The sequence below is a fragment of the Stegostoma tigrinum genome, chromosome 2, assembly GCF_030684315.1.
Source record: "Stegostoma tigrinum isolate sSteTig4 chromosome 2, sSteTig4.hap1, whole genome shotgun sequence".
NCBI classification, from domain to species: domain Eukaryota; kingdom Metazoa; phylum Chordata; class Chondrichthyes; order Orectolobiformes; family Stegostomatidae; genus Stegostoma; species Stegostoma tigrinum.
This window is the reverse complement of record NC_081355.1, coordinates 104381695-104409350: the sequence shown is the minus strand read 5'-3', so window position 1 is coordinate 104409350 and position 27656 is coordinate 104381695. Positions and strand designations below refer to the sequence as shown.

Genomic DNA, 27656 nt, shown 5'->3' with positions numbered 1-27656 from the left:
GTCACATGTGGCACCAAAGGGCCCCCACTAATTTTTTTCTTCTTCTCCTTCCCATTACTATTAAGGTACTCCCTTATTCTGCAGCAAAGATGAAGGAATCACCTAAGCAATGGATCCTGTTGGTTCTGGAAATGGCGACCTAGAAGATGCTTGTGTCTGGATGGTCCAACATGCCAAAGGTCTTCTTGTGAGAAGCAAATGGAGTTTCCTCAGTGTGAACTTCCAATGACGTAAAGGAGGCAGGTAGGTTGAAGGTAGGGGGGCCCAGTCATCTTTGGAGTGTCTTGAGTGGAGATTTCTGAGGGAACTCTGTGTGGATTCTTCCTTGGTTGGTGTTTTCTGGTGACGCCCTATCTCCTTGTGAGGAAGGGATATGTGGGCTGTTGGCCAGGTTTCCTGACTCTTGGTGCCACGCCACCTTTACTGAGGACCACTGGCAGGGGTGATGCAGTACAGGTGTGTACACCTCTTTAGAGCCTTTCAGGGTGCTGTGCCTGGCACTCCAAGGCAGCCATTAACCTGTCCAGAGAGGTAGCCAGATGGGTGCATGTTCTGCAGTGTTGCTGCAGCTTTTGGGCAGTGAGGGTCATTGCTTCCCAAATTCTTGTCTGCCTCTCCAGTTACTTCTTGTACATGTGTGTGATGTCCATGATTATCAGCACAGAATGGTGTTCTCCTGCCCGGTGCTGAGCAAGGTGGTTGTTCTTTGGCAGCATTCTAAGTGCCAGCGGCTTGGGGCATTTTCTCCTCGGCCAGCGATAGTGCTGTTGCAATCCCACATTTTCTAAACCTGGCATTCCCTCCATGGTGTCAGTATCTGCAATGGTGTGGGGAGACAGGAGGGATCCTTTCCGATGTTTCTTCACAGTCTCAATACCCTCATCCTCAGAAGTTGGAATGGTAGCTTCTGGGAAACTCGGCTACATCATTGTAGTCACGGTGGGGATGCTGGTGGTACTTGCATGGCCAAAGAATGGGGAAGCCATTCCAGCCAATGACTATAAATGTTGTACAATGAATGAGACTGACCATGACATTCTTGAGCAGGTTGCAGTACAATGAAGACTTACTTGGCTGGTGGCACACGGCATCCCTGCAGATGCGGTCCTGGTCTACTCCTGTGATGCTGAGAGTGCGCTCCTGTACGTCGTGAAGAATCTAATATCAGGCACCCCTCCATGCATCCTGACTTTTTCTGCCCTGTTATGAGTTACGAAAGGAGGGATTGAGCCCAATGAAAGTGGGTGGAAAGGCTGTTAGTGCTGGCGCAGGTGAGCAAAAGGTGCTGAAATGTTCTGACGGAGTGAGTAGGGAGCACAGAGGGTTTGCAGGGTTAGTGATGTTTGAGAGCTGTGAGACTAGGTGACAGAAGACGCTGTAAACAATAGTGAGAGTGGCAGAAAATGAGCCTTGTTGGGAGGTTGGTGCAGGAGCATTGGTAGAGTGAGTGTGATTTCGTACAGAAGAGTATGGCATGTAACCTGGCCCAGTGAAGGTCACTGACTTTCTTAAGGCATTGCTGACCATTTCTCTGCATCAAGAAGGTGGCACTCACCCTGGTGATAACCTTGGTCTGGGCTGCCAAGCTTTGGTGGTGTGGTTTCCTCTGCTGGTCTTCTGGGAAGAGGACCCTCCTTTGCAGTACCTTTGCAAGGACCTCCAGGTCTTTATCAGAGAACTGATGTGCCACCCTGACCTTCGCAGATATCTTCAGCAAACATTTTTAATCAAGCAGTGCAGCTTCAGAATAGCATTGTTCATCTGGGTGTATAGAGATCTTTTAAAAATGACACAGGTGCGATTTATCTGCTGGGTGTGAGTTGTTACGGGAATTACGGGTGGTAAGCTAGGGATAGAATTGGGCATGAAGGACACTGTATCCATTGCTCCCGATGTCATTTCCTCTATGTCAGGGAGATCAAACACAGACTCGGGAACTGGTTTGCAGAGCATCTGCACTCTGCGTGCACCAAGTAACCCGGCTTTCCAGTTGTTACCCATTTTAACTCCCTCTCTCAATCCCCTGGTGACATGTCCATCCTTGGCCTCCTCTACTATCAGAGTGAGGTCAAACGTAAACCGGAAGAATGGCAGCTCATATTTTGTGTTGGGCACTTAAAGCCCAATGGCCTGAATATTGACTTCACCAGCTTCAAAATCTCTCCTTCCCTAACCTGTCCCTCTTCCGACTCAACTATCCACACCACCCTTCCCACTGACCTACCACCATAACCTCCTACCTGCACCCAGCTATTTCCATCTCAGTTACCCTCCCCTGACACTCACCCCCTCCCTCTATTTATTTCTGGGCTCCCCTCCCCCTCCCCAGTCCTGGCGAAGGGTTTCACCCCAAAAGGTTGACTTCTGTTCTTCAGATGCTGTATGACCAGCTGTGATTTTCCAGCTCCGCATGTAAATTCCCCTTTAGATCTCTGATTAGCGCTTGCCCTCTTTAAATCACTCTCTTAAAATTTATACATAGTTGGGAGACTTTGAGATCTCTCTTTACGTTAGCTGCTAATCTTTTCTCATGGTGCTTTACACCTGTCACAAACATTTTCTTTCAAATGTTAATTTCTACCTCCTCTGTCATCCCATATTTGAATGTCTTACCCTTTCCATTATAGGGAATATACTTTGTGTGTACTCGAACCATCTGCCCTTTTAAAGTGTGTGCAGGGAGAAAAGAGTTAATAGGAAGTATTTTCTCACAAGATGGTAACGAAAGAGAGTTTAGAACATCTTTCAAGTCTCTATGTTAACGAACTCATTAGTACTTTATATGTTTTTTTATATGTTCCTATTCTTCTTACTTTCAGCAACATTGGCCTACTTTAATCAACCCTTCTCATTGGACAAGCTCTTCAACACAGGATGAATCTAGAGAAACTTTGTTTATTTACTCCATGGCTAGTACATTCATCCTTACATAAGGAAACTTAGGCTATATAGAAGATGCTTCCGCATCTCTGTCTTAAATGGGTTACCCTGAAATGTCAGCTTTTGTGCTCCTCAGATGCTGCTTGGCCTGCTGTGTTCATCCAGCCCCACACTTTGTTATCCTGGATTCTCCAGCATCTGCAGTTCCCATTATCCCTTATTTTAAACACAGTTTTAGATTCTCCCAGAAGAAACATCCTTCAACATTCACCCAGTCAAGGTCCCTGAAGATTTTTATATGTTTAAATTAAGTCACCTCTGATTTTTCTAACCACCAGAGTATACAAAACTAACTTGTCTAGCCTTTTCTCATAAGGAAATCTGCTAATTCTTGATATTCGTCTTGTAAACCTTCTCCAGATTGCTTTCAATGCATTAACATCCTCTTGTAAGAACGGTGATACTACTATCAAGGATACTATTGTACATAGTAGTCCAGATGCAAAACAGATTTCTTTACTGGTGTACCCCAATCTCTTGGCAATTAAGGCTATTGTACTATTTGCTTTCCTAATTGCTTGTTATATGCGCACGATAACTTTTGGTGAACAAGCACAAGGTTCCGCTGAATACCAACATTACAGGATAAATATGAGGTCACTTTTTTGTTTAATTGTGAAAGCAAATTTTGTGAAGTAAAATAGCTTTAGATTTCAAGACACACAACTCTATACCCTAAATTAGTTTACATTTTATGCTTAAAAACATTTACAGAAAAATAGTAGCTAATAGGCCTAAACATTCCATTGGAGCTAAGTTCTGTAAATATTTTGTATGTGGCTCTTGTGAGTTGCTGTATTTTATAAAGGTATGTTGTGATCGTAACTTGTTATGTTAATGAGCCTTTGGTAAAATATGTAATTATTTTTACAAGTCAACCTAGCTTGTGAAAACAGTGTTAAGGCTTGAGTCCTGATAATTATGCACTATGGTCTCATGATTCTCTGGAAAAAAGAAGAAATAACCTGTAAAAGACAGCATTGCCCTCTCGAAGTGACTGGTATGGGAAACAGTCACAAGAAAACAGGAAGTAACGTGTGTGTGTGTGTGTGTGTGTCTGTGTGTGTGTCTGTGTACGCGTGCGTGAGTGAGAGAGAGAAAGAACTTCCAGTATATGTGTAAGTTGGAGAGTTTTATTATTTTTACTTCGACTGAATTAATTGGAAGAAGTTTGCTTTCCCAATTGTTTCTTATGCCTGTATGCTAAATTTCTGTGAGTCATGTACAATGGAGGCAGGTACTGCTGAGTATCAATACTTGCTTTCACTGTTTAAAAATATTCTGCTTTTCTATTTTACATTACCAAATAGATAGCATTGTACTTCCCCACCATATATTCTTTATGTCATTTTCTTGTTTACTCAGATTAGGGGGTACCATGGTGTTAATATCACTAAAAAAGCAAATGAGATACTCAAATTAATGCTGTGAGTATATGGGTTTGAACCCAATCACAACAGATGGTGAAATTTTAAGTCAATAAATAAAGTTCAGAATTAAAAGCTAGTCTATTAGTGATGATGAACGCATTGTTGTTTATTGAAATAAAACATCTAGTTCAATGAACCCTTTAGGGGAGGAAATCTGCTAGCCTTACTTGGTATGACTTATATGTACGTACAGGCCCACAGAAATGGCTTGTTCCTGCCTAGCAAGCCCTCCAGTTCACAGCATTGTTATAGTTTTGAAGGAGGTCATTAACCCATCATATCTGCATCTTTCCAAATTACCATTGCAACTTGTGCCATTCTTCAGCCACCTGCATATAATGTTGCACATGGTTCTCTTTCAAATAACCATCTAATTCTCTTTTCAATGCCTCAATTGAACATGCCACCACCACATTCTCAGGTAGTAGATTCGAGAATCTAACCATTTGGTGAGTCAAAAAGTACTTCCTCACATCAGTTCTGTTTCTTTTCTTAATTACTTGAAAATCTTTGACCTCTTATTCTCAAATCTTTTACACGTGGGAATATTTTCTCCCTAATCACTGTGTCCAAACTTCTCATGATTTAAAACACTTCAATCAGATCTCCTCTCAGATTTCTTTTCTCTAAACAGAACAGTCCAGACTTTTCTGATCTGTCTTCATAACTGAACTTTTCTCATAAACATCTTCTGGAATCCCTCCAATCCCACCACATCCTTCCTGACGTTTGACGCTAAGAACCAAATGCAACACTCTACAGCTGAAGCTGAACTAGTGACTTATACAAGTTCAAGATAACCTTCTTGCTCTGTGTTCCTAATAATGAAGCTTTGGCTACTTTTAACAACTTAAGCACATATACACCTAGGTGCATTTGCTTCTGCACCCCCTTTAGAGTTATATGCTTCGTGCCATATTGTCTCTCCATGTTCTTCCAACCAAAATGTATCACCTCACACTCCTTCATATTGAATGTCATCTGCCATTTATCTCCCTACTCCACTAACTTGACTATGTCCTTTTGAAGTTCTGAACTGTCTTCCATACAATGTTTCCAAGCTCCACATCATTCTACAAATTTTGTAAGCATAAATACTCCAAGGTCTAGATCATTGTCAGGTAAAGTTGGGTCTCAACAATTAAGCCTGGCTAAGATGGAGCCTTGGATAGTGAAGACTATCTTCTACAAGTCTTCCCCCAGTGGGAAAAACACAGTTCTATCATTATTTTGTTTCCTATCACTCAGCCAATTTTGCATTCAGGTTGCTACTCTTCCTTTTATACTGTTCCAACTTTATTCACAAGTCTATTGTGCAGCATTCTATTAAATGCCTTCTGGAAGTCCATGTACATCATCTCAAAAGCATTACCCTGATCATCTGAGAGACAGTAGGAACTGCAAGTGCTGGAGAATCTGAGATAACAAGGTGTAGAGCTGGATGAACACAGCAGGCCATTCAGCATCAGAGGAGCAGGAAGGCTGTTGTTTCGGGCCTAGACCCTTCTTCAGAAAATTTTCTGAAGAAGAGTCTAAGCCCGAAACGTCAGCCTTCCTGCTCCTCTGATGCTGACTGGCCTGCTGTGTTCATTCAGCTCTACCCTTGTTAAGCCTGATCATCTTTCTCTATTACAGTTTCAAAAGCTCCAGAAAGCTAAACATGACTTTCCCTGAAGAAATCCACATCAGTTGTTCTTAATTAACAAGCATGTTGAGGGCAGCACTTGGAATATCTAAAAATGAGGTGTCAACCTGGTGAAGTTCGAAACATGACTATTTGCATGTTAAACAGCAGCAGTGGAAGCAAACAACAGACAGGGTTACGAGATCCCACAATTACAGGATCAGTTCAAAGTTCTGCAAAACTCTACATAAACCTTTGAATAATGGTGGAAAATAAAACAACTAACAGTGGGAAGAAGCAGCACAGATATCCTATTCTCAACCATAGGGGAGACCAGCACATCAGTGTATAGGACAAGGCAGAAGCATTTGCATTTCTCTTCAGTTAGAAGTGTCAAAACAGACTATCCAACTTCACCTCCCTTGTCAGGCTTCAGCACAGTCTGTTTCCTTCAGGACACCCTGGTTCACTCCTCCTCCACTACCAGCACTCCCCTACATCCCATGGCACCTTCTCTTGCAATTGCAGAAGCTGTTACACCTTACTTTTTAAAAAACTTTTCTTTACATTTATTTTCTTCTTCTTCACTTTCCAAGGCTCCAGACATGCCTTCCAGGTGAAGCAGTGATTTACCTTCACTACACTCAATCTAGTCTACTGAGTTCATTGCTCACAATATGGTCTGCTGTACACTGGCGAGATGAAGCGCAGACTGGGCAACCACTTTGGAGAACATGTATGTGCTGTCTGCAAACATGACTCTGAGCTTCTTTTTGCCTGCCACTTCAATGTGTTCCCTGCAGTGCTCCATCAAAAACCAGCACAAGCTAGAAGAGCATCTCATTTTCTGTTTGGGGACTCAGCAGCATTCAAGACTCAATATTGAGTTCAATAATTTTAGAGGCTGTGCACCTTTTCGTATGTCCTTCCCCCCAAGTCCCACACACCAAGCCTTCTTGGCACATCAGCTTCTATCACAACCAATACATTGTAAGCTATTAATGGTCCCCATTAACAACCATTGATTCTCCAGGCTGACCTTTATCCATTCCTTTGTCTGTCCGACTGTTGTTCTCCTCTCTGGACTCAATCTCTACCTTTCGTCCATTCTTTCACCATCTCCCACTCCAGCTTCAGCATATATACATTTTCCTACCTACAATCTGTTCTACAGAAGAGTCACTGGACCTAAAACGTTAACTCTGCTCTCTCTCCACAGATGCTACCAGGCCTGCGCAGTTTTTCAGCGATTTCTGATTTTGTTTCTGATTTCCAGCATCTGCAATGCTTTAGCTTTGTTTTAATAACACTACTGGTATGCTGAAACCCTGGAAATAGTGTAGTCTGGAAAGCAGTGGGTAAAAATCAACCTCCATAAGGTCTGGGAAACTATCTCGAAAGTTTAGCACGAGTGTCTCCACCACGAATCTGTAGAAGTGACTAGTACAGAAGCCGACAATGAAGGTTGATGCTCTCGTGTGTACTACTTACTCTTAAGGTTGCATTGGATTCCACGGCTAGGACCTTCATGTTACATGTTTTGCCCCCAACTGTGTGCAATGTTAACGCATCATCTTTATCATGGCATGTCACCTGGCATCACAATGTGCAGCTCGTCGGTAGGGTGATCAAAGTATTCCTTGAATGCTATTTCCAAGTAGTCTTTCCCCAGCTTCATATCATAGGTTGCATGTATTTACTTTTGGGTGGAAGTGTAAGATGAGAATTATTTTTCACACTCACTAACAGACACACCATTCCTAGCTGTCACCTTGATTGTCCTTGCGCGAGGTTGCACACGAGCCGCGCAACGTGGCTAACGCGGGAGCCGGTTGGCAAGCGAAAGTGCGCGAACGCATCGCTGCCCATCGGCTGGCGTCGTGCGAATCAGCACAGGCGTCACGCCGGGAGCACGGTACCTGGTGACGTGTTTGCACAGGCGCCGTACCGGTAGTCTGGACGCTGTTGGCGCGAGTTTGCGCAGGCGCCGTACCGGTAGTCTGGCTGGTGGCGGCGCGGGTTTGCGCAGGCGTCGTGCCGGTAGTCTGGCTGGTTCTGGTGGCGGTGGCGCGGGTTTACAATCTCCTGTCACTTGGACGGGGTTGAAGGAGGCGGAGTCCGGACGGTGGACCAGGTAAACAAACAGCATTACCCACTGACTCAGAGGGCTTGGGTCCCTTTGGGTGGGGAGGGGGTCCCCTCACACATTGCAAGACTCTGAACGCCCCATGACATATTGTCAGGCCTAGACTTAAAGGCTTTTACTGAGGTCGAGGAGAGCCTGAGGTAAATCATTCTTGGTTCCAACACTGTACATTTAGTCCTCCGTAAATTATGAAATCTTGATGTAATGAAGTTGGCATTGACTTGCCTAGGTAGAGGAGGTGGAATTTCAACAGAAGCTGGAAGAAAATAAAATTGTTCCCCCCCGACCCCGACTCACCCAAACACCTCGGCGACCCCCTTTCCATGTTTGGGTCTCGCTGCAGTCCCTTTGAGTACGGAGGGATTTTGAGTGGGGTTAAAAAAAATCATACTCAGAGCCGAGTAAAATGTTTAAAGCAAATGATTCCTGTTTCTACGATTTTAAATTATCATGCTCAAAATTAATGCAAAACATTATAGTGAGATTTTATATCCGAAGTCAGAACTCAAATGCTAGTTCATTTTCATCAGTAAAGTTAAGGAGACGTGGGTACATGTACGATAGAGTGTTTTTTTAAAATATAAAGATGAAAGCTTTAAAAGTAAAGAATAGTTTAAAACTCCAATAATTATAATATGGTATTAGCTTAACCCTGTATTATAGAAATTAAGCTGCAGTATTAGACTGTATTACCTATATCAGAATGATTACCATACTCTGGTTGTATGCTGTAACAAATAACTTGTATTGTAACTACAATCAATGCAACTCCATTGTACTTTGTAGATGTAAAAGTTAGCCAACTAGCTTTTTAAAACAAGTGCTGGTATGTCATGATGTATCTGTAATGCCAAGTGATGTTTCATTATTCTGTGATATTGGGTGGTAGATTATTTATGTTATGTTATCCTTTCATAAATGGAACTTTAAGTATCAATATTTCAGAGATGGTAGGAACTGCAGATGCTGGAGAATCTGAGATAACAAGGTGTAGAGCTGGATGAACACAGCAGGCCAAGCAGCATCGGAGGAGCAGGAAGGCTGACGTTTCAGGCCAGCCCCTTTTTCTGAAGAAGGATCTCAGCCCGTAACATCAGCCTTCCTGCTCCTCCGATGCTGCTTGGCCTGCTGTGTTCATCCAGCTCTACACTGTGTAACCTCTTTAAGTAGCAATAATGGATTTCTTCATTTTGTACATGTAAGCACATTTCTTAATTTTGTGTTTGAAGAATTCCATCAGTTTTTCAACATTTGTATTGTAAATTGACCCTCGTATTCAGGATCTCAAATCCTTGAGAGTGTGCAAAAGAGAATCATGTTGTGGTGAAGGACTTCAGTCAGCTGGAGAAACGAACGATATTGCCATTGTTTTCCTTAGACCCCAAGGTCAAGGGGAAATATAACAGTGGTATACAAAAGTTATGGTGAATTTTGATAGAGTAACTAAGGATAAATTGTTTTCACTTAATGGAAGATTTGGAACTAAAGCATACAGATTTGAGATAGTTGGCAAGAAAGAAATTTGTTTTCACATAGTGAATTGTAACAAGTGGAATGTTCCCAGAAAGGCAGTGGGAGAGGATAACTTTCAAAGGTGAATTTGATACACAGTCCACTTGTATTGTGTGAATGCAGTCAGCCATCACCAATAGCAGGCAAAAGGAATGAACTGATTTCTAAAATGCATGAAACTTTGTCTCGCCTCTTCTCTCCTGCTTCTAGCCACTCTAAAATAAAGCTGTTAAATACAGTAGTGTTCACTAGAAGTGCATAAAACATTTATATTGACGTCACCTGTATGTATGTTTAAAATGCTGGCTTTATCCTTGTTGAACAATACACCCCAAAAAGTCAGATGCACCAAATCCCACTCATTGGAAATAAGTTGCTGAGAAGTTAATATAGTCTGTACTTTTAAATTGTATTTATGCAAAACATCTTTTGCACCAGATGAACTATACAGTGCAAAAGCTTTTCAAATTAAGTAAGGTATGAAGACCCATTGGAGCTAAAGTATACAGTAGTTTGGTTAGTTTCACTTCTTGGGTGTTTTGCCACAATAGCATGTAAAGTACAGCCTTGTGTTTCAGAGGGTTGTAACAAAAGGCGACTTTTTTTTCATTCATGTGTGATAAGGAATCACAGGGGTTCTAAAGGACTGGGTTGGATGGAAGGACTTAAGGACAAGTTAACAAAGTCCAAGCAGCTGCTTGAACTGGCCATATAGTTGGTATGTTCAGTTTAAGTGATGGATTTTTAATTGAGATATGTTAATGATTCGTGCCATTTGCCTGATATAAATGATGATTATGCCCACTAGGTGTGTTTGAAGTGTAATCAGTGATCTGTGAATTTATTCAGCTTGTTTAGTTCCTTTTTTATTTTGCATGATTGAAATTAATGTAACTATCAGTCAAGCTTTTGATAGAAGTAGACCATAAGATATAGCAGAAATTAGGCCATTCGGCCCTATCGAATCTGCTCCGCCATTCAGTCATGGCTGATAAGTTTCTCAACGCTATTCTCCAGCTTTCCCCCCTTAACCCTTGATCCTCTTGATAATCAGGAACTATGGGTTTATTATAAACAAAACTTGATTGAAACACATGGCAAACACAGGTCAGTCCTGAAAATAGAGGGTAGAATCTGATGCTTTCCCGGACTGGGTTTCCTGTTGATGAAACAAAATTGGTGCAGTTGTAGACTGATAGCAGAAGTTCAACTTGTCAGTATTTACAATGTGTCAAAGATACTATAGTTGAAAAACTTTAGGTTCCCAGGAACTTCTAAAGGAAAGTGAGGGACTTGCACTTTCTGAGATGTCTACCTCATTTACTACTGCAGTCTATAAACTAAAAACCTAAGCCCAGGAAGGGTTTTGAGGCAACTAATAGCATAGACTAGTAGTAAACCGTCCCATAGTCATTGCAAAATGAGGTTCTACTGTAATCAAGTATCGTAAATCCCATCTGATATTTCCTTGGGGGCAAAAAACTGTGGTCTAATCAAGAGATAACAAGGTGTAGAACTGGATGAACACAGCAAACAAAGCAGCATCAGAGGAGCAGGAAAGCTGACATTTCGGGTTGGGACCCTTCTTCAGAAATCGGGGAGGGGAAGGGGATTTTGAAATATTGTCTAATATTGTCTAATCAACCTGGTGAGAGCTGTTATTGCACACCTTTGGAACTTGGATGTCCTAGGTTAAAGATAGGGATGCTATGACAGCACTATCAGAGCCACATCTCCTTTAAAGCTTAGCCTGGATTCTCGAAGATCTCTTGTTTTTTCTGTAAGCAGCAAGTGGCTTACAGCACACATTGTGATTTACTTCATTTCCTTGGTAAAACTGCATGATAAACCTTTTCACAATTCAGATTATTTTGCAGTCCTTAAATATGTATTCCCAACATGCTTGTATCCAAGGAAATAAAAAAAACTACTTCCAGATGCTCATATTGTTGATATACAAACTCATGTAACATCAAACAAAAAAGACTTTCATTCATTTACCTTCATTCATTTGTTGAGCAAAATCTATAGTCACCTTAGTATCAACTATTTCCACATCATGACATTTATGATGGTGTATCCGTAATATGTCCTAATTTCCAGCAATGTGGCTATCTTTATTACAAGCTGAATTAGCAAACTCCATCAAAAAAGTCAGCATTTTGATTTCTGAGATGTTCTACAAAGGCCAAGGAATTGTAGCCAGTGTTCATCTGCTGATCCTTGTGGTCATGATGGACATAAACATGGAAATGTTTAAAGTCTAGTAACATTCCCAGAATTTTCCTTTTCTATTCTTGACTGGCTTGGACACAGAGTTGAATGCCATTTTAAGACCTGACTACCCTAATCCCATTTTCTAGCTCTTGACTCATAACTCTGGAGACCTTGGTAACGCAAATGAATGCCTAAATTCTGATTTAAATATTAAATGTATCTGACTCAAACACCCTTTCAGGCAGGGAATTCTAGACTCTGAATGAAAAACACATACATACTAATCAGGCTTTTGTACTCAACAAGAAATTACTGTTAGTTGCAAAAAGGTAGTCTGACCACAAGCAAACAATATGAGGTACAAACTTAAAACTGTAACTTTATCTCTAGCCTTCTTAAATTCATACAAGTTTGTAGACAGACAAACAAAAAAAGTGTGTTTTGGGAGTGGTGGTCGTGGGAGGGTTTGAGGTAGAGCGAAGAAGAAAAAATTAGATGAACATAGTTCAAAGCACCAATACACAGGATTCATTAAGGCGTACTGCTGCTTCTGCCAAGTTTTTCTCACCTCCAGTTGCCATCTTTCCAAGTCCTTTCAGTTCTTCAATGCAGACATGAGATGGCTTCAACGATAGTTGTTTGATATCTCAGTCACTAGTTGCAGGCAATAGCTGACAGGTAGGTAGTGTTTAAAAATGGCAAGCTATCTTAATTCTTTGCTACGTCTCTGCAAAGAGACAGAGTATGTTGTCTTCTTAAAAGGCTTTCTGGCACAGGCTGTTCTCCTGCCTGATCTGTTTTCATGCTGATTACTCAGGGGTGGCACAGTGGCTTAGTGGTTAGCACTGCAGCCTCACAGCACCAGGGACCCGGGTTCGATTCCAGACACGGGTAACTGTCTGTGCGGAGTTTTGTATATTCTCCCCATGTCTGTGTGGTTTCCTCCGGGTGCTGCGGTTTCCTCCCAGAGTCCAAAGATGTGCAGGCTAGGTAATAAAGTGTGAAGCTGGATGAACACAGCAGGCCAAGCAGCATCTCAGGAGCACAAAAGCTGACGTTTCGGGCCTAGATCTTTCATCAGAGAGGGGGGTTGGAGAGAGGGTTCTGAAATAAATAGGGAGAGAGGGGGAGGCGGACCGAAGATGGTTAGAGGAGAAGATAGGTGGAGAGGAGAGTATAGGTGGGGAGGTGGGGAGGGGATAGGTCAGGGAAGTGGGATGAGGTTAGTAGGTGGGAAATGGAGGTGCGGCTTGAGGTGGGAGGCGGGGATAGGTGAGAGGAAGAATAGGTTAGGGAGGCAGGTACGAGCTGGGCTGGTTTTGGGATGCAATGGGGGGAGGGGACGAGCTGGGCTGGTTTTGGGATGCAGTGGGGGAGGGGGAGATTTTGAAGCTTGTGAAGTCCACATTGATACCATTGGGCTGCAGAGTTCCCAAGTGGAATATGAGTTGCTGTTTCTGCAACCTTCGGGTGGCATCATTGTGGCACTGCAGGAGGCCCATGATGGACATGTCATCTAAGGAATGGGAGGGGGAGTTAAAATGGTTCTCATCTGGGAGGTGCAGTTGTTTATTGCGAACCGAGCGGAGGTGTTCTGCAAAGCGGTCCCCAAGCCTCCACTTGGTTTCCCCAATGTGGAGAAAGCCACACCGGGTATAGTGGATACAGTATACTACATTGGCAGATGTACAGGTGAACATCTTAATATGGAAAGTCATCTTGGGGCCTGGGATGGCGCTGAGGGAGAAGGTGTGGGGCAAGTGTCGCGCTTCCTGCGGTTGCAGGGGAAGGTGCCTGATGTGGTGGGGTTGGAGGGGAGTGTGGAGCGGACAAGGGAGTCACAGAGAGAGTGGTCTCTCCAGAAGGCAGACAAAGGTGGGGATGGAAAAATGTCTTGGGTGGTAGGGTCAGTTAGTATACTGTATCCATTGTACCCGGTGTGGCTGCCTCTACATTGGGGAAACCAAGCGGAGGCTTGGGGACCGCTTTGCAGAACACCTCCGCTTGGTTCGCAATAAACAACCGCACCTCCGAGTTGCAAACCATTTTAACTCCCCCCTCCCATTCCTTAGACGACATGTCCATCATGGACCTCCTGCAGTGCCACAATGATGGCACCCGAAGGTCGCAGAAACAGCAACTCATATTCCGCTTGGGAACCCTGCAGCCCAAGGGTATCAATGTGGACTGCACAAGCTTCAAAATCTCCCCCTCCCCCACTGCATCCCAAAACCAGCCCAGCTCGCCCCCGCTTCCCTAACCTGTTTTTCCTCTCACCTATGCCCTCCTCCCACCTCAAGCCGCACCTCCATTTCCCACCTACTAATCTCATCCCGCCTCCTTGATCTGTCCGTCCTCCCCAAACAGACCTATCCCCTCCCCACCTATCTTCTCCTCTCCACCTATCTTCTCCTCTATCCATCTTCGGTCTGCCTCCCCCTCTCTCCCTATTTATTTCAGAACCCTCTCCCCATCCCCCCTCTCTGATGAAGGGTCTAGGCTCGAAACGTCAGCTTTTGTGCTCCTGAGATGCTGCTTGGCCTGCTGTGTTCATCCAGCTTCACACTTTGTTATCTTGGATTCTCCAGTATCTGCATTTCCCATTATCTCTCCTCTCACATCTCCTTAATTAGTTTTGTTTATTTAAAACAGCACCCTTTTTCTGTTTTGGGGCCACAATCCAAAATTAAAGGAAAGTAAGATAATTGGTTCTTTTCAATTTTAAAAACAAATCCTTTGGGATGTCCTTTGTTCTATCCACCAATGCTTTTTGTTAGCTTTTTAAAAATTTTTTTTAGGTTCACCCGTACTTTTTATATTCCTCTAAGGATTCTAAGATAGTGAGCCTTCGTGCCTACAGTAACATTTTGTTTTGTTCAATCCTAACTTTATGTCCCTTGACATTGAGGGCTTTGGGACTATATTTGGCTTTTGCTATCAATATCTCCTCTCAATGCCTCCCATTCTGATAGTTTTATCTGCACGAGGCTGCTCCCAATCCACTTGGGCCAAATCATATTTTATCTTAGATTAACTTTACCCTAGTTTAAACTTTTATTCCTGGCCCATTCTTATCTCTTTCCATAACTATCCCAAATCTACATGTGTTATGATCAATATATTGCTATGGAGGAATGCGGTGAAGGCTAACCAGACTGATTTCTGGGAAGGCAGGGCTGACCTGAGAGGAGAGGTTGAATCGCATAGGCTTGTTTTCTCTGGAATTTTGAAGAATGAAGTGGGATCTCAGAAACCTATCAAATTAGGAAGTATGTGAAAGCATTGGAAAGGGTGCAGAGGAGATTTACCTGGTATGGAGGAAAGGTCTTATGATGAAAGGCTGGGGTCAGAGATAATGGGAACTGCAGATGCTGGAGAATCCGAGATAACAAAGTGTGGAGCTGGATGAATGCAGCAAGCTAAGCAGCATCTTAGGAGCACAAAAGCTGACGTTTCGGGCCTACACCCCTCATCAGAAAATTAGAGAGAAGAAGGTTAAGAGGCGACTTAATAGAGACATACAAGATGATCAGAGAATTGGATAGGGTGGACATTGAGAGCCTTTTTTCTCGGATGGAGATGGCTAGCAAGAGGGGATGTAACTTTAAATTGAGGGGCGATGGATATAGGACAGATGTCAGAGGTAGGTTCTTTACTCAGAGAGTAGGAAGGGGATGGAATGCCCTGTCTGCAACAGTAGTAGACTCCCCAGCTTTCAGGGCATTTAAATGGTCATTGGATAAACATATGGATGATAATGGAATAGTGTAGGCTAGATGGGCTTCAGATTGGCTTCACAGGTAGGCACAACATGAGGGCCAAAGGACCTGTACTGTATTGTAATGTTCCATGTTCTAATTGCAGCAGGCCTACTTAGGATAGATGCAAGAAGGATATTCCCAATGGTGGCGAGCCCAGAATGAGGGGTCCCTATCTAAACATTCTGCGTAAACCATTTCAGAAAGAGATACATAGGCTCACGCAGTATGAAAGAGGCTGTTCAGCCCATGGCGCCTGGAGACTGAGAAATAAGATTCACTAGCACACATAGATGCTCAGGACACAAAAATAATTGCAAAGTGTTCGGAAGAGAGAGTGCAACAGCCAGTGGTCATGGTATATATTGGACCAATGATATAGAAAGAAAGATAAATTGGTACCTGCAAGTAGTCTTTAGGGAGTTATGTCAAAAGTTGAAAAGCAGGACTGGAAAGGTAGCACTGAAACAGACTTTTAAAAAAAATTTTAGAAGTATACTTTATTCATAAAATATATCTTCATATGTGTACATTGTCACAAACACAGTTTGGTTCCGTACAGTGGCATGTCAAGGGCAAAGAAACATTGGAGTTTGACTCTTACACATACAAGACTATATTTACATGCATTTGAGGGCAGTGGGCGAGGGGGAGGGGATGCGGCGGTGGAGAGTGTGTGTGTGTGTGTGTGTGTGTGTGTGTGTGTGTGTGTGTGTGTCTGAAATGAATGGACCTCCATTTAACTTCAGGAAGACTTCAGACAGTGGTCTGTCTGCACTGTGCCTTGGCAGCAGCTGCCCCAAGCTTTAGTTCATCCGTCAACGTGTCGTCCTGGACCTTGGAAGGTGTCAATCTGCAACACTCGATTGGGGTCAACTCCTTGTTCTGGAAGATCAATGTATTTCAGGCAGACCAAAGAGCATTTCAGTGGTTTGATGGCCCTCCATGTTTGTCTCAGTGCACGTCCTGGGGAACAGACCAAATAGCACAGCACAGAGTCCTCTGTCATGGAGATGCTTAGGATGAACCTCGGCCAAAACAATGGCATTTTCCTCCAGATTTCCTTTGCAAAGGCATGTTCCAGAAGGCAATATGGGCAGTCTCAATAGCCACCCCACCCCTGACAGCTACTTCAAGAGCAGTGTGTGGTGGTGGTGCAGCCTGACCCGGCATACGTGAAGGATGTCATAGGTAGCATCCTTTTTACCACTGCAATGTGTTGGTGCTTGTTAGAAAGTTATGGTGATGTGACATTCTGCCAAATGACTTTGACAGTCTACTCCGGGAACCACGCAACAGCATCCATCCTTTTCTTTTTTGTTAGCTTTTGAGGAGACTATGTGCTGACCACTTGCTGATGCACTTGTGGTCAAAGGTTTTCTTCGCAAATTTTTCCACAAAGGACAGGTGATACAGAACAGTCCAACGACTTGGAGTACTCTGCAGCAATGAGGCCAGTCCCATCATTTGGAACGCTGGGAACAGGACATCGTGACTCTTGATGTTTGCTTGCTAAGGGTCTATGTACAGCTTAAAGCAGCTGCAACAAAAGTGTCCATCAGGATGATTTAGATGTTGGGAATGATCACTTGCACCTGTGCTTGTTTTCCTGGTGTTAGGTAATAAGGATACTTTTTCTTTGCTGATCTCCTGACATCCATATCAGGTTAAACTTGTGCAATCTACTTTATCTCTTTAAATTTACTTGTGTTTCTTTTGTTCTTCCTCTAATTATGTGCATGTGATGTCTAACTGTCCAAGTAGTTCAGTTTTGGTTAACTGGAGAGACAATACACAGACTGAATATTGCACTATGTCTTCTTTCCTCTCACTCCTTCTGTCATCCTCTACTATCCTGGTTACCTGATGCAATTTGTTTTTAAAAAAAACTTCCTTGATCAATATTAATGGCCTTCTTATCTCATGACTATAAATTAATTTGAATGGGCTGAATATGGTAGTTTAATTTTGTAAGTCTCCAGCAGTAAGTAATAAAAAATCCAGATTTTTGTCTGGTCATAGGAATATCCACAACAATATGCTTTACTCATGCTAAAGTTTCTTGTTTTTGTAAAGGATGCACAGTTGACTTCATCTCTATGGCATATTTTATAAAAGTGCATGACGAAGACCTAGCCAGTTGAAAAAAAATTGATTTATCAATGTCTGAGTTTGCTCTATTTCTCCATGACCTGCTGTAGGAATTTCATATGCAACCAAAAAAATTTTTCACTGGAGCTGGGCAGTACCGTCACTTGAACAGCCATTCCTACTTTATTACACAAAGCTCCCTCGGTCTTAGCTTCATTGTGGGCCGTTAGTTCTAATTTGCTTAACTCTGGACCTGCTTGCTGAGCTTCAATTAAAAAATATTTGCTAAATGCTTCTTTTGATTTATCCCCAAATTTAAAGTAAATTTCTGCTTCTGCCATTACTTTGAGCCGTAATGATTGACTTTGTTTTGCCATTGCTCTGGTCATGACACTTACTGGAAAATTACTTGGAGTGTATTCTTCTAACCATGCTCTGTCTCCTGTCACTTTGGCATTCTGTGATTATGGATGAAATACAACTTTTGCTCCTGTCAAAACAATCCCTGGGGGATGTCAGCTCCATCTATGGTAATTTCTAAATAACATCTATTGTCACTGTTCTGGATATAAAGTGTTCTTTGCAGGTGGCGTAATTAAAAGTAAGAGCATATTTCTCCATAATTTCTTAAATCAGTATTCATTTTGGTGGAACATTTCTTTCTCCATCAAAAGAGTTTGTGATACCACTGTATGCCTTAATGCAGTTATAGGTTTAGCTGTCATTTGAGAAATGGGTTACCTCATCTCCACAAAAGTCATTGATCTCTCTCATCCATATTTTCCACCTCTCCTGCATTTCAACAATATCTACCTTGGATCTCATAATCATACTCAAAGCTACAATTTATGTTTTCATGCTGGCGTGCTTTTATTCCAAAACCACTTAAACCCCAATAAATCACAGAGGTTTCTCATACAACTTCCAGATTTCTGACCAGAGGTGTTATACTGAATTATTTATGAATGAATGATTTGTTTATTGTCACATATATTGTAAAGATACAGTGAAAAGTGTTTTATTACTGCAATTCAATGCAATTTTGAGGTACAATAGGATAAAAAGAAATCTCTTAAATAAGAGATAACAAGGTGCAGAGCTAGATGAACATAGCAGGCCAAGCAGTGTCAGAGGAGCAGGTAAACTGATGTTTCAGGTCTGGACCCATCTTCAGACCGGAACAGATTCTCCAGCATCGGCAGTTCCCACTATCTCTTAGTTAAATAAGAGTTCATTTTCTGTTCACGTTTGTGTCTTGAGCAAGTTTCAGGGTTTCTGCAAGGTGTACCATTTCTGAGTCCCAGTCCGGGAACAGCAACTACAATGTTGATGCCCAGGAGACACTGTCTCTGCTGCTGCCAAAGCCTCGCAGACCACCAAGATTCCAGGCTCCAGGCCTATCGCTGCCATTGTAATACACTATTACAACGTGAAGTCTAGGATCTTTTGTTTTCACTTCAACCCTCAACACTTACTTTTCCAGTCTATGGGGGAGCTTTTGTGAATTGTTGTTTGGCTGCTATTGGTGATTATTTTGTTTATCCGATTTACATCTATTTACATTTAATGGAATGTGGATATCCCCGGCTAAGCCAGCATTTATTGTTCATTGTTCATTGTTAATTGCTCCTAAGAATGTATGATATGCTGTATTTTTGAACCCCTACAGTCCCTGCACTACAGGTACACAAATAGATTGTTAGGGAGCGAATTCCAGAATTTTGACCCAGATCTGTCTTTTAATCCAATCGTGGTCAATTCTTTGACTCAATTTTTCAATATTAAATCTATTTAATGATGGAGTAACCGTCTTGAAAATTCCAGAGTCAAACCTTTTGAGTATCCTTCTTTCAGTCCAATTGATTTCCCTCTTATTTTGCCCATCTCCGCATTCCATGATATACATTCCTCATCCAGTGGAAACAGTCTCTATTCCTTCATAATGTTGTACACTTTAATAAGAATTACCTCTCCTTCTTCTAAACTCCAGATAATTTGGATCCAATTTATTCAGCTTTGTCATGGGGATTTTTCTGGGGCCATTCTGGCTAACCTCTGCTGTGTTGTTTCCAAAATCAGTATAAATACTCCCAATTCTAACAAAAGGTAATTGAACTGAAAGTTTAACTCTGTGCGGAGGCTGCCAGACTTGCTAATTACTACCATTATCTCTGACTACCATTACCTTTTTGTTTTTAATTCAGATTTCCAGCATCAGCAGTTTTTCACTCTAGGTGTAATTGGTTATCTATTTCAAAGAATCAACATGGGCTGAAAGGCTTTCCTCTGTCTCTGATAATTCTATTAAACTACGTTAGAAGATTATAATAAAAAGTTCAGATTTTTTCAGTCATTTTTGGTGATTAGAAAGTATATATAGTTTCAGTCTTTTGGAATAGCATCAAAATGGCCCAGTAAAGTCTAAAACCTACGTTATTTCCTGAATTAAAGATATTTTTGCAAGCAAGTGACACTATAGAGTGCATTGAGTTGAGATACTGTGTTTTTTCACTGCATGATAGAAGATTTTTGTCCCTAAAATGGAATTCACGCTTTGAGCCATTGTGAATTACCTGTGATTCTTTTACACTAATTAAAGAGTAATTTCAGTTGCCTGTACACTTTTGCTGAGTTTTGTTTGTTCATAATGATTAAAAAAAACTGCAAAACTTGAGGCTTTATTTCCAATAACTGTCAGTGTTGAATATACCCATCAAAGATACAGGATATGCAATTCCTTATAGTTGTTAAGAATGCATCTTGAGGTTAGGTTAAAGGCTCTTCCAGAAATAGCATTTACTAATGAAAATGTCTGTATTGTATAATTTACATGGTTGTATTTCTTAAAGGCATCTACACTGTTTTCAGTATTAGTAACAGATTCATAATCTTTGGCTAAGTACTGAACTTAATTTGCTGGCAGGAAATTAATTCTTTCTTTCAATTTCTCTCTTGCTACCACATTGCTGCCAAGCTGCCTGTTTTTGTATAACAAAGCCCACGTCCATGATTCTCGAACCAATGTTGTCACAAGTTGTCTGAAATTGTTGGGTACGTAACCACAGAATTGTTATTGTAAGGTCGTGTCCATCTGGCCCACGTTTGCACCAGCTTTTCCAATGACCAGTTCACCTAGTTCTTACCTCCTCGTCCCCCTCCCCATAATGCTGCACATTTGTCCTTTGCAAAGAACCATCTTTTGAATGCCTTCATTGAACTTGCTTCCACCACACGTTTAGGCAGTGCATTGTTAACCTCGACTTTTTCTTGCAGCAAGATGTTATTCTTCATCTTGCTTTTGGTTCTTTTGAATTAATGCACTTTTGTTTTCAGTCCTTTTATTGTGACTATTGACCTATATTCTAAGTTCCAGTTTGAAATTGTATCAAGTTTGAGCAATTGATGCTCAGTTTTAACTGTGTACACTCACTAACGACGCTATTAGTATGTGAATAAACTTGTTTGCATTTTGTTTTTGCCTTTGTAAAAATGTTAGCCCCCCTTAAGAGTAAATATGTCTCCTGCAATTTGGTAGTCTACTAATGAGGATTCAATTAGAAAGTGTGTTAAGTATAGACTTGGTGCAGACAGATTCAAACTCAGTTATCATACCCCTGCTATAATATTGACTGTTGCCAGTTAGCCGCATCTGTGTGTGTAAAGCTCTTGAAGCCCTTATGGATATCAGAGAAGCCACTTCAAATTTCAGCTTACAGGTAAGAGGGAAGTATAAAAGTGACAATAAAAGCAGAGATGTCCAGGAGGTTGGAATGCTACATAAACAAGTTATTTGTAGCATTATGTTAGCTTGGTAGGATGACTAATTATGAGAAGATAAGGCAGAGATATTTGTGTGCAGTCCAAGTTGTCAAATAGCATAAAGATAAAGTACATTTTTGCCCAGAGTTTCAGCTCTCGGCCCTTTGCTTCATTACGGAGGTTAACTTGAAATGTGCAGGGGAGCTTATCTTATTAGTAGTTTGTAGTTTAATATGATACAGCGAAACAGTTTTGTAAAAGCAATACCATTATTAATCAACATATTACCGTGGACATTGACACAAGTTGAAGACTCAAAAAATTCTCCCTTTAAAAATGTGAATATCTTTTATCCTATGATCAAAAATGAGCTGCTGGCGTGGTTGGTTACTGTCATTTTCATTCACCGGGATCTGCAGTTATGTGCATGTCTTCAACTCCCATGCATTTTTGTAACGTACTGTGTTGCTGATTTGATTACTTCTAGCTACTTATGAGGCACTGTTCGTGGGCTGAAAAGTGGTTGCTGACTACTGTTGTGAATTTGATGTTACAGGTCTGAGAGGGAAATTGATGTACAGCAAGAATGATTACTTAGTGCAGTTGTCCAGGACCTTGGTGCCATCACGGCTAGAACTTTGCATGCAGTTTTGGCGTCCCTATGTAAGAAAGGATATACTTGCCATAAAAGAAGTACAGTGGACGTTCACTGGCTTATAGTGGGGAAAGCAGGATTGTTTTCTCAGGAGAAATTTGTTTGTTGGGCCCTCTGTTTACTGGATGGTAGAGGTTGAGGGGGAAATTTTTTTTGAGAAGTGAAAAATTCTAATTAGTCTGGGGAGATTAAATAATGAGATTATGCTTTCCCTAGTTGGGGAGTCTAGACACAGGGCAAACCGAGTTTTGAGAAGATTTGTAGCTCAGGTTGAGGTTCTGGATGAGAGTTTGCTCACTGAGCTGGACGGTTTGTTTTCAGACGTTTCGTCACCACTCTAGGTAACATCATCAATGAGCCTCCGGTGAAGCGCTGGTGTTATGTCAAACCGTTTAGAACTGAGATGGGAAAAAACCGTTTTCATTCAAAGGGTAGTGAACTTGTGAATTCTCCTCCACAGAGGCTGTGGAGGCCAAGTCACTGAATATATTTGAGAAAGAATGATAATTTTTTAGATTTTAAAGGCCTCGGGTGTGGGGATAAAATGAGAATATAGTATTAGAATAGAGGATCAGCATAATGTTGAATGGCAGAGCAGGCTCCAAATGTTGAACGACCTACTCCTCCCTAGTTTTTACAGTTTTGTGATTATTGGGACTGAAAAAAATGGAACTGTGTTGTATGCCACACTGCATGTAAAATCTGTTTAAAATCACTTGAGGTGGAATTGCAGAGAAGATGATGAGAAGAAATCTACTAACCCCACTGTGTTCTGAAATATCCCATTGATGTGTCATTCTTGCATGTGGTGTATAGCCTTATAGGCTCAATACTGGAAAATGCTTGACACCTTTGAAATTTTACTCTGATATTGTCAAAAAACAATTTTAAAAGATTTGAGAGAAGATTCTTCAAAAACAAAAATAGTATAAGATATGGGAAACTCATTAAACTACCTTTTTCTGTGTTTGTGTTCCGAGTTGCTTTATTATATGAACAAAAACTAGAATAGATTCATTGAGTAGAATATCAGGGGATGAATGTGAAAATGAGTATTGAAAATCTGAAATAAAATCAGAATTGCTGAATGAAGTTCAGGTCTGGCAGCATCATTGGACAAACAATGTTTCAAGTCAGATGTGATTCTTCTTTGTTTTTAGTAAAAGCTTTTACTTTCAATTTTATCTCTAAGCTTTAGTACTTGTTCTTTTTTAGGCCTCTTTAACCTGTGTCACTTTTTATAGATCTGTAAATTTGTACTCCAAAATTTGCCATTATTAGTAAGATTTTTTGACAGTTAAAGTAATGGGGTACATTTGGAGAAATAGAGCATAGAGCATACTTGTGGTGGTGAAAATGTTATAGGTTTCTACATTGTGTTGTACCAGAGATATTTAAACATTTGCGGAGAGATTTTAAAAAAAGGCTAGTATTTCAGGTCTGTGACTTTCATCAGACATTAACACTTTTTTCTTCTCAGCAGAGGTTGAGCATTTCTGTTTTTATTTCAGGTATCCAGCATCCTCATAGTATTGTGCTTTTGTTAGAGCTTATCTCTTTCTTCCACGTTCTGCTAATAGCTCTGAATCAACTTCTCTTCATACTTATCCAGTAACCACTTAACCAGTATAGTGGCATCTTCCTCAATAGGTCTATGTTCTGGATTCACCATGCAAAACATTTTCTCCTTTTTAGGGACAACTATTGTACGTGGAACCCCAGCAGTATTAGTAACATTGTAAAATAGTATAGCAGCAAGATACTGAAAATGTTCTGTTTAACATTTCTGTTACTCTTTACTTGATATTCCACAATCATCTGTATTTTTGAGATCAGATATGTCTTCTAATGAAAAATTGTGCTTGACTTCCCAAGTAAGAGCTGTACAACTTTCATACTGTGTAGTTAATCCTGTATGTACTCAGGTGTTTTTCTGCTGCTTTTTGGCCTTTAACATGCTATTCTTTCACTCTCCTGAGACAAATAACTTATGCTTAGTTATTCCTATGAGCTTTGCTCTTGTATATGCAACCCCTAGATAATGACAGGTCACACCAGTTGCAAATTTGATTGCATTTGGAAGCATTCATAGCCACAAGGTTACATCAACAGCTATTAAATAGCCAGCTAACTATATATTGAAATGACCATGAGATGACAAACAGAAGTGTTCCATGTTTTGATAAATGTTTTCAAACTGTATTCACTGTATTTGATATCCAAACTAAGCTTAGGAGGCACAGTCAGTTATTTGAAAATGGAAACAAAGTTTCAAAGGGTCACTTTATAAATTAGTGAGCAAAACCTTAATAAATTTGATGGAGATTGAAATTCGAGAAAGTATTAAGTTGTAGGGGAAGGTCAATTCACCGTAAGGAACGATCAGATTTTGAATGCTGATAGCTAATGACAAGTAATATTTCCCCCAGTTTTGTGAATTACTATTTCAATATCTCAGTCAAACAATTTTCTCTAGATAAAATTGGTTATGATGATTTCAATCCCATGATCCAGATGCTGGGTAATTCTTTAATACTCACTCAATCATTGAGATTGGAGACTGATGTCTGATCTACAGATGTCCTTGTTTGTGAATCCACCAAGTTAAATATAAGATTTAAACGATGTAATGCAACGTGAATAATTGAAAAGAGTTGAAGAAATTCAGATGATCTTGATTTTTGTCATACCAGCATTTTATTATAATTTCAAATTTATTGACAGTTTTCTTCCTGCTCTATTTGCTTTGTTTAAAAATACACTTTCCTTTTCCCGTTCAAACCAAGGGTTTACATTTAACCATCAAGATGTATCTTTTTCCTTTCTATTGCTGGTTGACCTATGTGTACTTTACAAATGATGGTTAAATGATACCAAGGTTTTGTTTTGTAACCATGCAGTTCTGAGTGAAAATGAATATTGATTATTTTGTCCTGGGAAAGAGAAATTGAAATCTGCACACATTCCACAATATGCTCACACTTCATGGTTGGAAATGTGTGTGTAAATCATGTAGAAGCAGCTATGAACTAGTAAGTAGATAGTTCAACCATGTAATGTCAGTAGTTAGAATGAGTGAGTTTGCAGATTATTAATACAAAATGTGTTAGTTGCAAAACAAGAAAGGTAGGGAGCTGAGTGTAGAATTGGAAGCAAGAAATCAGGCAAAAACTGAACTTCAAACTCCAAATCTTCTTAATCTTGGACTTTGTCCAGTTATATATAAAAATTGTTGAAAGTGCGCTAGTATTAAAGAATTGAATAGTTTTAACATTTATAAAACTGTAAGAGTCTTGAGGGATTAAATGCTTATGTCTTTTTATAATAAAAATGTAGTTTCTTGTCAGTAACTTTATGTTCTTCCCAATGCTGTGATAATATGATGCCTTTGAGAGGTTTGTTCTTTACAGTTTCTCTTGCAGAGCGCTGTTGCCACTGTGGTGACGGAATGCCAGTTCAGAAGCAGAGGGTAAACAGCTATGAGTTCCCTGAGAGTATTCTTCTTTAAAAAAAATTAAATAAAAGAAGCATGAGTATTTGGAGTCAGGCTCACAAAGACACAGGGTTTTAGTTTTGCTTTCAGTTGGTGTTTGGAGCTGTTGGTTAAAGCTGATAGATCTTCAGCCCTCTCAAGTTCTTTCTGCTGATTGTCTATTTTGGTATTCCTTTTTCCTGGGTTGCACATGAGGAAAATCTGTTTTGCTGAATTTGCCTTTGCCAAGGGTATGTTTATGAGATGCTGCTATTTTAGAACAGTTGATGGTTTGTAGTTAAATAAAATTTTATTCAGCATTGCAATTGAGTTAAAGTTATGCCATCTGGAACACAGCACTTTACACTTAGCTTCAAACAAAATAAAAGTTGGAGTCCAGGCTATCTCCTTGGTATGTTTTAAGGGGGTTCGATCTCGTCCACAACAATGCTTAACTACAAGTATGGAACGCTTTTAAAAGAAGCACATTATTGTAGGGAGAAGCAGCTTCAAAGCCAGGTCCTTTTTTGCCTTTGTTTCATTGAGTTACAATAGGTTGGTGAAGTTTCTAAAGTGCACAGGGGTCATTGCTGCAGTGTTGTCTCAGTTTCAAGTTTTAAGATCTCAGTCCTCAAGAACTATCTTGAGCTAGCTAAATACCATATAAACCATTGTCGATCTGTATTGAAATATTGTGCTACCAAGGTACTAAAGATAAAAATGACAATTGTGTTTAAACCACAGTATTTTAATTGTGTGGGAATATATTTTGCTAAGATAAATAAGCCATTAGCTAAAGCAAATCACTGTGCTCACCATGAAGTGCCGTGTTCAGTTTGTTTATCATTCAGGTACATCTTTGAATTAATTATGTCCGAGTATCCAACATTAAAATTTCAAGTGTTGGTACAAAAACACCATTAGATACAGATTCAGCAAAATAGCAGTCACTAAACCATTCCAGCATTTAAATGGTGATGAACTTGGTTTTCATTAATGTTACAGAAATAGTTGTTCATGTACTGTAGAGGATTTGAAGCAAACTCATGATTGTGCACTTCCAAATAGCCATTCCTGAGTCAATTTCAGGTCACCAACTGTTTTTTTAGGACAGAGATCACATCCTAACTTGTCTGGTTTTTAGCATTGCCAACATCTTAAATTTACGGTTTATTACATAGCAGTGAGCATATTGGTCTTTCTACTCAAACCTAGCTAATAACACTAATACTTATTTAAGGTGATACATTAAGAGTAATTCAGTCAAGCAGTTGCAGTAATGAGCAGCTCTTCTTCTAAGCCTCATTTGCACTGTTTAAGATAATCATCAGCTGCTTACAGGTTGGTTCAATGTGCCTTAAGGCATTTTGCACAGAACAGCTACTTCCAGATATTGCCCCCCCCCGCCCCGCACACTGTCCCATTGACCCTGTCATCTTACAGATGCTGCATATCAACTCTATGATGTACTTAAACCGAAAGAGATTCCATTCCCTCAAATTTCAGTTGGAATTAGCAACAAATGGCGCAGGTAAATGCCCAGCACCTTGGTAGCAGTCATGATTCCTTCATTCTATTAAATTTGCCATACTATCTCCAACTAAACCAAAAAAAACCAAGAACTGTGAATGCTAGAAATCTGAAACAAAAACAAATTGCAGGTGAATTTCGGCAGATCTGGCAGCATCTTGGAGAAAAAGCAGTGTTAATGTTTAGCACCCAGTGACCCTTCTGAAGGCTCTGAAAAAGGGTCACAAGACCCAAGATGTTATTTAGACTTTTCCTCCTAGTGAGCAACCATGGCGGCCACAGGATGTCCAGTGAGTTGTGGTAGCTATCTACTGAAGACGTGTTGGTCAAAGTGTGGAGCTGGATGAACACAGCAGGCCAAGCAGCATCTTAGGAGCACAAAAGCTGATGTTTTGGGCCTGGACCCTTCATCAGAAAAGGGTGTTGGTTAGTTGCCACCTTGAACTGCTGCAGATGGAACTTTGTTGCAGATAGACCCACAATGCCATTCGGGCGGGAGTTCCAGGATTTCCAAAAGATCTA

The 27656-nt window shown here is 40.7% G+C and overlaps 1 protein-coding gene across 9 annotated transcripts in view; it reads left to right on the top strand.

The window, feature by feature from the left end:
• The first annotated feature begins 8013 nt into the window (after positions 1 to 8013).
• tbc1d5 (TBC1 domain family, member 5) overlaps positions 8014 to 27656 on the top strand; it is a 504442-nt gene continuing 484799 nt past the window's right edge. For 7 of the 9 annotated variants that reach the window (XM_048520185.2, XM_059638264.1, XM_059638253.1 and 4 more), the window contains exon 1: positions 8014 to 8128. The gene's annotated coding sequence lies outside the window, so the exon portion shown is untranslated. Of the gene's footprint in view, positions 8129 to 20692; positions 20770 to 27656 lie in introns of all 9 variants that reach the window. The other 2 variants (XM_048520215.2, XM_059638268.1) reach the window with 1 other exon arrangement.